Source organism: Hordeum vulgare, chromosome 7H (assembly GCF_904849725.1).
Source record: "Hordeum vulgare subsp. vulgare chromosome 7H, MorexV3_pseudomolecules_assembly, whole genome shotgun sequence".
NCBI classification, from domain to species: Eukaryota; Viridiplantae; Streptophyta; class Magnoliopsida; order Poales; family Poaceae; genus Hordeum; species Hordeum vulgare.
In genome coordinates this window covers 49,146,233-49,159,150 of record NC_058524.1, presented here as the reverse complement: position 1 = coordinate 49,159,150, position 12,918 = coordinate 49,146,233, and positions in this window count along the sequence as shown.

Here is a 12,918-nt window from a genome sequence, read left to right as displayed (position 1 = left end):
AAGTATCAGAATCTGCTTATATTTTTTTCTCGTGTTGTTGTGCTTGTAGAGGTCCATGTGTTGTGAGTCAGCCTTTGCTAACAACTGGAAAGTTGTAGATTTTGTCTTTGTCTAGATCTCTGTAAATTTTCACTCCATTTGGAGTCCTGTAGATACTGTTTTGGTTGCTGTAAAAATGCTTCAGAGCATAAACAACTAGTGAGAATCTGGAATTTTCACTAAGTCCCTAAAAACTGATATTTTTGGCCAAGTTAGCAGTTGTGTAACTTTCTGTGTGAAACTCCTTTGCATTATGTTTTTGCTTATGCTTGTAGTACTCTTGGATAGATTCTGCCACATATCCTATTTGACATATTTGGCTAGTTGTAGGTGCTTTGCATGTAGCCCTCAAACTGCTATGATGTTGTTTATGGCAGCATGTATAGTTTTGATGTTTTGATGCTTGTGAGTGCATAGATGATGGAGTGGTGATATTCCTTGCACCACCTCATCCATGTTGGTTTGTTTTATGTCTTGGCAACCTGGAAATACCAGAAGATGCCATTGGTGTGTGTTGTGATGATTTGGATACGTATGACGTCATTTCTTGTTTCGTTGTTTCCCGTTGATCCGTAGCTCCGTTTGTAACGTTCTTTATATGGTTTTGTATCGTTTTCACGTGACGCATCTGTTCATGTCATCCTCATGCATGTCAGAATAGCTTAGAGTGCAGTTCTATCCAGGAACTTGTATTTTCTCTTATGCTTGTGCTAGTGAGTAGAATAGGGATGCATGTTCATATTCATCTCATGCATCATGTGCTTGTTGCATTTTGAGGTGATGTTGTTCATTGGATGCTATTTTTATGTTGGGTAGCACCGGGACCGGAGAACGAGTACGTGGATCCGGGAGAGTACGGGCAGGACGAACAAGAGTTGTTCCAAGCTGAGGACATCACAAGCAAGATGACATGACCTTGATTCCATCTCTAGACTTGTTATGCTAGATTACATTTCTTCATCATATGCTCGCTGCCTACCACTGAAATAATTGCCTCCTGAATTTCCATGAAACCCAAACACTTATCCCTTCCTAGCAAATCTTGAATGGCTAAGTAGGCTTTGCTAAGCTTCTAATGTTAGCGTTGCTAGTTGCAGGTGCTTTGTCTCATGTGATAACATGAGCTTGATATCATTATGTTAAACCTGTTATTTAATTAATGCACCTATATACTTGGTAAATAACGGAAGGCCTAGCCTTTTGCCGGGTGATTTGTTCCGTTATTGCCGCCATAGTTACCAGCTACCGGTGTTTGATTCCGTAACTGATCGCTCCTAACACGTTCGGGGTTGTTATGGGGACCCACTTGATAAATCGTGTAGTGTTAAGACTTGTCCGGCAGGACCCAACATTGGTTTAAATCTGCTAATCACTTAATAATAATCTGCATAGGGAATAGCTACCCCTAGGAATTTAATCAACAACCCGGGCCAGTGCTCCTCATGAGTGTTGGTCCACCCACCTAGCAGTCGGCAATACCACCTCGGGGAAACTTGAGGTTTGATCATTGTCCACTATGCATAGACGGTGTTGTCCTGAGACTGAGACACGTGGCTCTTATCAGGGTCGTCGACACACCGGGAGGTCCTGCTAGTCTGGTCTTACCTTAGCGATGTATCTTGCGTATAGGAATCCCGGTGAAGCTTTGGTTCTCCCCAGAGTTGTGGTTTTCCTCTAAGGAATCCGACGAGATCACGAGATTCGTGATAGAGGATTACTTTGCGTCCCGTGATCATTTGTGATGGACTAGTTGGAGCACCCCTGCAGGGTTTAATCTTTCAGAAAGTCGTGCCCGCGGTTATGTGGCAACTTGGAATATTTGTTAACATCCGGTTATAAACAACTTAAACATAACTCTAATAAAATTGCCAACTGTGTGTGTAACCGTGACTGTCCCCTTTGAAGACCTCTCTTCGATCGGGAACACGGTGGGGTTATGATTGACGTAAGTAGGTGTTCAGGGTCACTTAGTTATCAGTTAGTAATCGATCGCTGGTATAGACCACCTTCAATTCATGTTCTACGTAAGTTAGTCACCATATATGCTTAGGATGCTGCAACCTAAATACTTCACGTTTCCTACCTAATAACCTGACTAGTTCTGGCACCAAGGTCATAGGTTGTTGAGTCCCCGTGGCTCACAGATTCCTTCACAACACCAACAGGTTCAGGTACCCCCGAGACAGGTGATCCCGACGGCACGCAACTGGCGTGGCAGTACGATGAGGAGAACGACCGTATGTACGTGAACTATCCAGAAGACTGAGGCGTGGTCGTGATCGTGGGCAAGCATGTAGGGTAGCATAGTCATTTCTCATGATTTGTAGTCTGTAGCGGAACTACCTTGTTTGGATGCATGATGTAACTCTGATATATTTACGAGATGGCAGCTGAATCCCTTATTGTCATTCTACTATTATTATGTATGTGCTATGTTACCATGCTTGCGAAACACTTAGATGCGCTTCTTTCCAATTCGGGGCCTCGTTCCCTAAATCGGAAAGGACCGCATCTTAGTCGTTACAAGTTGCGGTCCTTTCTGATTTAGGGAACGAGGCCCCGAATTTGAAAGAACCGCATATTAGTCGTTACAAGTACCCCCCGATACTAACCATAGTTTCATCAAAACAAGCAACCAACTCAACAAAAAACAGAATCTATCAAAAACGGACCAGTTTGAAGCAATCTGTATACTTTGTCTGCTTCTGGCACCTCAAAAATTCTGAACAATTATGACTTCCTGGGCAAAAGGCATATCAACAAGCAGCAAAAAGAATCAACTCAAAAGCTCTTTCTGAATAAAAATGAAAAATCATCTCGTGAGCGAAAAGTTTCTGTCTTTTTCCAGCAGGATCAAACAACCATTATCAAGACTAATCATAAAGGTTTTGCTAGGCTCAAACACAAAAAGAAACACAAAAAACACAATCACAACAGAATTATGAGAGTGTGGACGCAACAAAACAGAAAGAAAAAGATAAATTCATTGGGTTGCCTCCCAACAAGCGCTATTGTTTAACGCCCCTAGCTAGGCATAAAAGCGATAGAATCACGTATCGTCGTCTTTGGTGCTCAAACCATAAGTGGCACTCATCATGGATTCATAAGGCAATCTTATTTTATTTCTAGGAAAGTGTTACATGCCCTTCTTTAAAGGAAATTGAAATCTAATATTCACTTCCTTCATATCGATGATAGCACCGATAGTCCTTAGGAAAGGTCTACCAAGAATAATAGGGCATGTAGGATTGCAATCAATGTCAAGCACAATGAAATCCACGGGTACATAGTTCCTATTTGCAATAATAAGAACATCATTGATCCTTCCCATGGGTTTCTTGACAGTAGAATCCGCAAGATGCAAATTAAGAAACACTCTTCAATCTCATTAAAACCCAGAACATCACATAAAGACTTTGGAATCGCGGAAACACTAGCACCCAAATCACACAAAGCATTGCATTCATAGTTTTTGATTTTGATTTTGATAGTAGGTTCCCACTCATCATGAAGCTTTCTAGGGATAGAGACTTCCAATTCAAGTTTCTCTTCAAGAGATTTTATCATAGCTTCAACGATATGATCGGTAAAGGCCTTGTTTTGGCTATAAGCGTGTGGAGAGTTTAGCATGGATTGCATCAAGGAAATGCATTCAATCAAGGAGCAACTATCATAATTGAATTCCTTGAAATCCAAGGTAGTAATTGTTGGGTTACGTAGCATAAATTCAAAATTTTCCTATGCATATTCAGATCTTCCTATGGAGAGACCAGCAACGAGAGAGGGGTGAGTGCATCTGCATACCTTTGAAGATCGCTAAGCGGAAGCATTGCTAGAACGCGGTTGATGGAGTCGTACTTGCAGCGATTCCGATCTAGTGCCGAACTACGGCACCTCCGCGTTCAACACACATGCATCCCGGTGACGTCTCCCGCACCTTGATCCAGCAAGGAGGAGGGAGAGGTTGGGGAAGAACTCCAATAGCACGACGGCGTGGTGTCGATGGAGAGACGACGTCTCCCGGCAGGGCTTCGCCAAGCACCGACACAGAGGAGGAGGAAGAAGGGCAGGGCTGCGCCGAGGGAGAGGGAGAAGTCGGTCTCCCAAGGGCCAAAACCCCTCTCTATTTATAGGAGGAGGGGGAGGGGGTGCGCCACCCCTAGGGTTCCCCCCTAGGTGGTGCAGCAGCCACCAGATGGGAAAGGGGGTGGCGGCTAGGGTGGGAGGGGGTGGCGCACCACCTGGTGGGCCTAAGGCCCACCTGTGCCTAGGGTTTGCCCCCCTTCCCTCTGCCATGTGCATTGGGCTGAGTGGGGAGGCGCACCAGCCCACCTAGGGGCTGGTTCCCTCCCCCACTTGGCCCACCTTACCTCCCGGGGTCGTTGCCCCCCCTTCGGTGGACCCCCGCGGCCACCTCCGGTGGTCCCGGTACGTTACCGGTGATGCCCGAAACACTTCCGGTGTCCGAAACCATCCGTCCTATATATCAATCTTTACCTCCGGACCATTCCGGAGCTCCTCGTGACGTCCGGGATCTCATACGGGACTCCGAACAACTTTCGGTAACCTCATATGACAATTCCCTATAACCCTAGCGTCACCGAACCTTAAGTGTGTAGACCCTACGGGTTCGGGAGACAGACAGACATGACCGAGACACCTCTCTGGCCAATAACCATCAGCGGGGTCTGGATACCCATGGTGGCTCCCACTTGCTCCACGATGATCTCATCGGATGAACCACGATGTCAAGGATTCAATCAATCCCGTATACAATTCCCTTTGTCTGTCGGTATAGAACTTGCCCGAGATTCGATCGTCGGTATACCAATACCTTGTTCAATCTCGTTACCGGTAAGTCTCTTTACTCGTTCCGTAGCACGTCATCGTGTGGCTAACTCCTTAGTCACATTGAGCTCATGATGATGTTCTACCGAGTGGGCCCAGAGATACCTCTCCGTCACACGGAGTGACAAATCCCGATCTCGATTCGTACCAACCCAACACACACTTTCGGAGGTACCCGTAGTGCACCTTTATAGTCACCCAGTTACGTTGTGACGTTTGATACACCCAAAGCACTCCTACGGCATCCGGGAGTTGCACAATCTCACGGTCGATGGAAAAGATACTTGACATTAGAAAAGCTTTAGCATACGAACAATACGATCTAGTACTATGCTTAGGATTGGGTCTTGTCCATCACATCATTCTCCTAATGATGTGATCCCGTTATCAATGACATCTAATGCCCATGATCAGAAAACCATGATCATCTATTGACTAACGAGCTAGCCAACTAGAGGCTCGCTAGGGACACTTTGTGATCTATTTATTCACACATGTATTACTGTTTCCTGTTAATAGAATTATAGCATGAACAATAGACGATTATCATGAACAAGGAAATATGATAATAACCATTTTATTATTGCCTCTAGGGCATATTTCCAACAGTCTCCCACTTGCACTAGAGTCAATAATCTAGTTACATTGTGATGTATCGAACACCCATAGCATTATGGTGTTGATCATGTTTTGCTCGTGGAAGAGGTTTAGTCAACGGGTCTGCAATATTCAGATCCGTGTGTACTTTACAAATATCTATCACTCCACTCTGGACATGGTCCTGGATGGAGTTGTAGCGGCGTTTGATGTGCTTCGTCTTCCGGTGAAACCTGGGCTCCTTGGCTATGGCAATGGCCCGAGTGTTATCACAGAAGAGTGTCATTGGACCCGACGCGCTTGGAACCACTCCAAGGTTGGTGATGAGCTCCTTCATCCAAATTCCTTCATGAGCCGCTTCTGAAGCAGTTATGTACTCCGCTTCACATGTAGATGCTGCCACGACTTCTTGCTTGCTGCTGCACCAGCTCACTGCCCCACCATTCAACACATATACGTATACGGTCTGTGACTTAGAGTCATCCGGATCTGTGTCGAAGCTAGCGTCGACGTAACCCTTTACGACGAGCTATTCGTCACCTCCATAAACGAGAAACATTTCCTTAGTCCTTTTCAGGTACTTAAGGATATTCTTGACCGTTGTCCAGTGTTCCATACCGGGATCACTTTGGTACCTCCCTACCAAGCTTATGGCAAGGTTTATATCAGGTCTGGTACACAGCATGGCATACATTAGAGAGCCCACGGCTGATGCGTAGGGGACATAACTCATCTTCTCTCTATCTGCTGTCGTGGTCGGTGACTGAGTCTTACTCAATCTCATACCTTGCAAAACTGGCAAGAACCCTTTCTTTGAGTTTTCCATATTGAACTTCTTCAATATCTTGTCAAGGTATGTACTTTGCGAAAGACCTATGAGGCGTCTTGATCTATCTCTATAGATCTTGATGCCTAATATGTATGCAGCTTATCCAAGGTCCTTCATTGGAAAACTTTTGTTCAAATAGGCCTTTATGCTCTCCAATATCTCTATATTATTCCCCATCAATAATATGTCATCCACATATAGTATGAGGAAAGCTAAAGAGCTCCCACTCACTTTCTTGTATAGACAGGCTTCTCCGTAAACCTGTATGAACCCAAACGCTTTAATCACCTCATTAAAGCGAATGTTCCAACTCCGAGATGCTTGCACCAGCCCATAGATGGAGCGCTGGAGCTTGCACACTTTGTTAGCACCCTTAGGGTCGACAAAACCTTCTGGTTGCATCATATACAACTCTTCCTTGAGGTTCCCGTTAAGGAATGCTGTTTTGACGTCCATTTGCCAAATTTTATAATCATAAAAGGCGGCAATTGCTAACATGATTCGGACTGATTTCAGCTTCGCTACGGGAGAGAAAGTCTCTAAGTAGTCAACTCCTTGAATTTGTCGAAAACCCTTTGCGACAAGTCGAGCTTTATAAACGGTTACATTACCATTTGCATCAGTCTTCTTCTTGAAGATCCATTTATTTTCTATGGCTCGCCGGTCATCGGGCAAGTCCACCAAAGTCCATACTTTGTTCTCATACATGGATCCTATCTCGGATTTCATAGCTTCAAGCCATTTGTTGGATCCGGGCCCGCCATCGCTTCTTCAGAGTTCGAAGGTTCACCGTTGTCTAACAACATGATTTCCATCACAGGGTTGCCTTACCACTCTGGTGCGGAGCGTGCCCTTGTGGACCTTCGCGGTTCAGTAGTAACTTGATCCGAAGCTTCATGATCATCATCATTAACTTCCTCTTCAGTTGGTGTAGGCGCCATAGGAACAACTTCCCGTGCTGTGCTACTATCCTGTTCGAGAGGGGGTGTAATTACCTCATCAAGTTCTACCTTCCTCCCACTTACTTCTTTCGAGATAAACTCTTTCTCTAGAAAGGATCCGTTCTTGGCAACAAAGGTTTTACCTTCGGATCTAAGATAGAAGGTATACCCAATAGTTTCCTTAGGGTATCCTATGAATACGCATTTCTCCGCTTTGGGTTCGAGCTTTTCTGGTTGAAGTTTCTTCACATAAGCATCGCAGCCCCAAACTTTAAGAAACGACAACTTAGGTTTCTTGCCAAACCATAGTTCATACGGTGTCGTCTCAACAGATTAAGACGGTGCCCTATTTAAAGTGGATGTTGCAGTTTCTAATGCGTATCCCCAAAATGATAGCGGTAAGTGTTGGGGAACGTCGCATGGGAAACAAAAAATTTCCTACGCGCACGAAGACCTATCATGGTGATGTCCATCTACGAGAGGGGATGTGTGATCTACGTACCCTTGTAGACCGTACAGCAGAAGCGTTAGTGAACGCGACTAATGTAGTGGAACGTCCTCACGTCCCTCGATCCGCCCCGCGAACCGTCCCGCGATCAGTCCCACGATCTAGTGCCGAACGGACGGCACCTCCGCGTTCAGCACACGTACAACTCGACGATGATCTCAGCCTTCTTGATCCAGCAAGAGAGACAGAGAGGTAGAATAGTTCTCCGGCAGCGTGACGGTGCTCCGGAGGTTGGTGATGATCTTGTCTCAGCAGGGCTCCGCCCGAGCTCCGCAGAAACGCGATCTAGAGGAAAAACCGTGGAGGTATGTGGTCGGGCTGCCGTGGAAAAGTCGTCTCAAATCAGCCCTAAAACCTCCGTATATATAGGTGGGAGAGGGGGAGCCTTGCCTTGGGGCTCAAGGAGCCCCAAGGGGGTCGGCCGAGCCAAGGGGGGAAAGTCTCCCCCCCAAACCGAGTCCTACTTGGTTTGGTGGGTGGAGTCCTTCTTTCCTTTCCCACCTCCTCCTTTTTTTTTCTCTTTGATTTTCTTCCTATGGCGCATAGGGCCTTCTTGGGCTGTCCCACCAGCCCACTAAGGGCTGGTGTGCCACCCCCAAGGCCTATGGGCTTCCCCGGGGTGGGTTGCCCCCCCGGTGAACTCCCGGAACCCATTCGTCATTCCCGGTACATTCCCGGTAACTCCGAAAACCTTCCGGTAATCAAATGAGGTCATCCTATATATCAATCTTCGTTTCCGGACCATTCCGGAAACCCTCGTGACGTCCGTGATCTCATCTGGGACTCCGAACAACATTCGGTAACCAACCATATAACTCAAATACGCATAAAACAACGTCGAACCTTAAGTGTGCACACCCTGCGGGTTCGAGAACTATGTAGACATGACCCGAGAGACTCCTCGGTCAATATCCAATAGTGGGCCCTGGATGCCCATATTGGATCCTACATATTCTACGAAGATCTTATCGTTTGAACCTCAGTGCCAAGGATTCATATAATCCCGTATGTCATTCCCTTTGTCCTTCGGTATGTTACTTGCCCGAGATTCGATCGTCACTATCCGCATACCTATTTCAATCTCGTTTACCGGCAAGTCTCTTTACTCGTTCCGTAATACAAGATCCCGCAACTTACACTAAGTCACATTGCTTGCAAGGCTTGTGTGTGATGTTGTATTACCGAGTGGGCCCCGAGATACCTCTCCGTCACACGAAGTGACAAATCCCAGTCTTGATCCATACTAACTCAACGAACACCTTCGGAGATACCTGTAGAGCATCTTTATAGTCACCCAGTTACGTTGCGACGTTTGATACACACAAAGTATTCCTCCGGTGTTATTGAGTTATATGATCTCATGGTCATAGGAACAAATACTTGACACGCAGAAAACAGTAGCAACAAAATGACACGATCAACATGCTACGTCTATTAGTTTGGGTCTAGTCCGTCACGTGATTGTCCTAATGACGTGATCCAGTTATCAAGCAACAACACCTTGTTCATAATCAGAAGACACCGACTATCTTTGATCAACTGGCTAGCCAACTAGAGGCTTGCTAGGGACAGTGTTTTGTCTATGTATCCACACATGTAAATGAGTCTTCATTCAATACAATTATAGCATGGATAATAAACGATTATCTTGATACAGGAATTATAATAATAACTATATTTATTACTGCCTCTAGGGCATAATTCCAAAAGTCTCCCACTTGCACTAGAGTCAATAATCTAGCCCTCACATCATCATGCGAATTACATTGTAATAAATCTAACACCCATACAGTTCTGGTGTTGATCATGCTTTGCCCGTGGAAGAGGTTTAGTCAGCGGGTTTGCTACATTCAGATCCGTGTGCACTTTGCATATATTTACGTCCTCCCCTTCGACGTAGTCGCGGATGAGGTTGAAGCATTATTTGATGTGTCTGGACTTCTTGTGAAACCGTGGTTCCTTTGCTAAGGCAATGGCACCCGTGTTGTCACAGAACAAGGTTATTGGATTCAGTGCGCTTGGCACCACTCCAAGATCCGTCATGAATTGCTTCATCCAGACACCCTCCTTAGCCGCCTCCGAGGCAGCCATGTACTCCGCTTCACATATAGAATCTGCTACGACGCTTTGCTTGGAACTGCACCAGCTTACCGCACCCCCATTAAGAATAAATACGTATCCGGTTTGCGACTTAGAGTCGTCCGGATCTGTGTCAAAGCTTGCATCGACGTAACCTTTTACGGCGAGCTCTTCGTCACCTCCATACACGAGAAACATCTCCTTGGTCCTTTTCAGGTACTTCAGGATATTCTTGACCGCCGTCCAGTGATCCACTCCTGGATTACTCTGGAACCTACCTGCCATACTTATGGCCAGGCTAACGTCCGGTCTAGTGCACAGCATTGCATACATGATAGAACCTATGGCTGAAGCATAGGGGATGGAGCGCATATGCTCTCTATCCTCATCAGCTGCTGGGCACTGAGTCTTACTCAATCTCGTACCTTGTAAAACTGGCAAGAACCCTTTCTTGGACTGTTCCATTTTGGACCTCTTCAAAACTTTATCAAGGTATGTGCTTTGTGAAAGTCCTATCAGGCGTTTTGATCTATCCCTATAGATCTTAATGCCTAGAATGTAAGCAGCTTCTCCTAGGTCCTTCATAGAGAAACTTTTATTCAAGTAATCCTTTATGCTCTCCAAAAACTCTACGTTGTTTCCAATCAGCAATATGTCATCCACATATAATATTAGAAACGCCACAGAGCTCCCACTCACTTTCTTGTAAATACAAGATTCTCCAACCACTTGTATAAACCCAAAACCTTTGATCACCTCATCAAAGCGGTTGTTCCAACTCCGAGATGCTTGCACCAGTCCATAAATGGATCGCTGGAGCTTGCACACCTTGTTAGCATTCTTAGGATCGACAAAACCTTCGGGTTGCATCATATACAATTCTTCCTTAAGGAAACCGTTAAGGAACGCCGTTTTGACATCCATCTGCCAGATTTCATAATCGAAAAATGCAACTATTGCTAACATGATTCTGACGGACTTAAGCATCGCTACTGGTGAGAATGTCTCATCGTAGTCAACTCCTTGAACTGGTGAAAAACCCTTTGCCACAAGTCGAGCTTTATAAACGGTCACATTGCCGTCAGCGTCCGTCTTCCTCTTAAAGATCCATTTGTTCTGAATAGCCCTGCGGCCCTCAGGCAGTACCTCCAAAGTCCACACTTTGTTCTCATACATGGATCCTATCTCGGACTTCATGGCTTCTAGCCATTTGTTTGAATCTGGGCCCACCATTGCTTCTTCATAATTTGCAGGTTCATTGTTGTCCAACAACATGATTGATAAGACGGGATTACCGTACCACTCTGGAGCAGCACGTGGTCTCGTCGACCTGCGTGGTTCGACAGAAACTTGAACCGGAGTTTCATGATCATCATCATTAACTTCCTCCTCAACCGGCGTCGCAACCACAGAGGTTTCCCCTTGCCCTGCGCCACCATCCAGAGGGATGAGAGGTTCGACAACCTCGTCAAGTTCTATCTTCCTCCCACTCAATTCTCTCGAGAGAAGCTCCTTCTCGAGAAAAGCTACATTTTTAGCAACAAACACATTGCCCTCGGATTTGAGATAGAAGGTGTACCCAACTGTCTCTTTTGGATAACCTATGAAGACGCACGTTTCCGCTTTGGGTTCCAGCTTTTCAGGCTGAAGCTTTTTGACATATGCATCACATCCCCAAACTTTAAGAAACGACAACTTTGGCCTTTTGCCATACCACAGTTCGCATGGTGTCGTCTCAACGGATTTTGATGGTGCCCTATTTAAAGTGAATGCAGCTGTTTCTAATGCATAACCCCAAAACGATAACGGCAAATCGGTAAGAGACATCATAGATCGCACCATCTCTAATAAAGTACGATTACGACGTTCGAACACACCATTACGCTGTGGTGTTCCAGGCGGTGTCAACTGTGAACAATTCCACATTGTCTTAAGTGAGCACCAAACTCGAAGCTCAGATAATCACCCCCACGATCAGACCGTAGGAACTTGATCTTCTTGTTACGATGATTTTCAACTTCACTCTAAGATTGCTTGAACTTTTCAAATGTTTCAGACTTGTGCTTCATTAAGTAGACATAACCATATCTATTCAAATCGTGAGTGAAGGTGAGAAAATAACGATATCCGCCGCGTGCCTCTATGCTCATCGGACCACACACATCGGTATGTATGATTTCCAACAAGTCACTTGCACGCTCCAATGTTCCGGAGAACGGAGTTTTAGTCATCTTGCCCATGAGGCATGGTTCGCACGTGTCAGTGAATCAAAGTCAAGTGACTCCAAAAGTCCATCGGCATGGAGTTTCTTCATGCGCTTTACACCAATATGACCTAAGCGGCATTGCCACAAATATATGGCGCTATCATTGTTAACTCTAACTCTTTTGGTCTCAATGTTATGTATGTGTGTACCGCTATCAAGATTCAATATGAACAATCCTCTCACATTGGGCGCATGACCATAAAAGATGTTACTCATAGAAATAGAACAACCATTATTCTCTGACTTAAAAGAGTAACCGTCTCGCAATAAACAAGATCCAGATATAATGTTCATGCTCAACGCAGGCACTAAATAACAATGATTCAAGTTCATAACTAATCCTGATGGTAACTGAAGTGAAACTGTGCCGACGGCGAGTGCATCAACCTTGGAACCATTTCCTACGCGCATCGTCACTTCATCTTTCGCCAGCCTTCGTCTATTTCGCGGTTCCTGTTTCGAGTTGCAAATATGAGCAACAGAACCGGTATCGAATACCCAGGCACTACTACGAGAGCCGGTTAAGTACACATCAATAACATGTATGTCGAATATACCTGATTTTTCTTTGGCCGCCTTCTTATCAGCCAGATACTTGGGGCAATTGCGCTTCCAGTGACCCATACTCTTGCAATAGTAACACTCTGTTTCAGGCTTAGGTCCAGCTTTGGGTTTCTTCATTGGATTGGCAACAGGCTTGCCGCTCTTCTTTGATTTACCCTTCTTGCCTTTGCCGTTTCTCTTGAAACTAGTGGTCTTATTCACCATCAACTGTAACGTCCCAATTTTCGTAAATTCGGATGTTAATAGA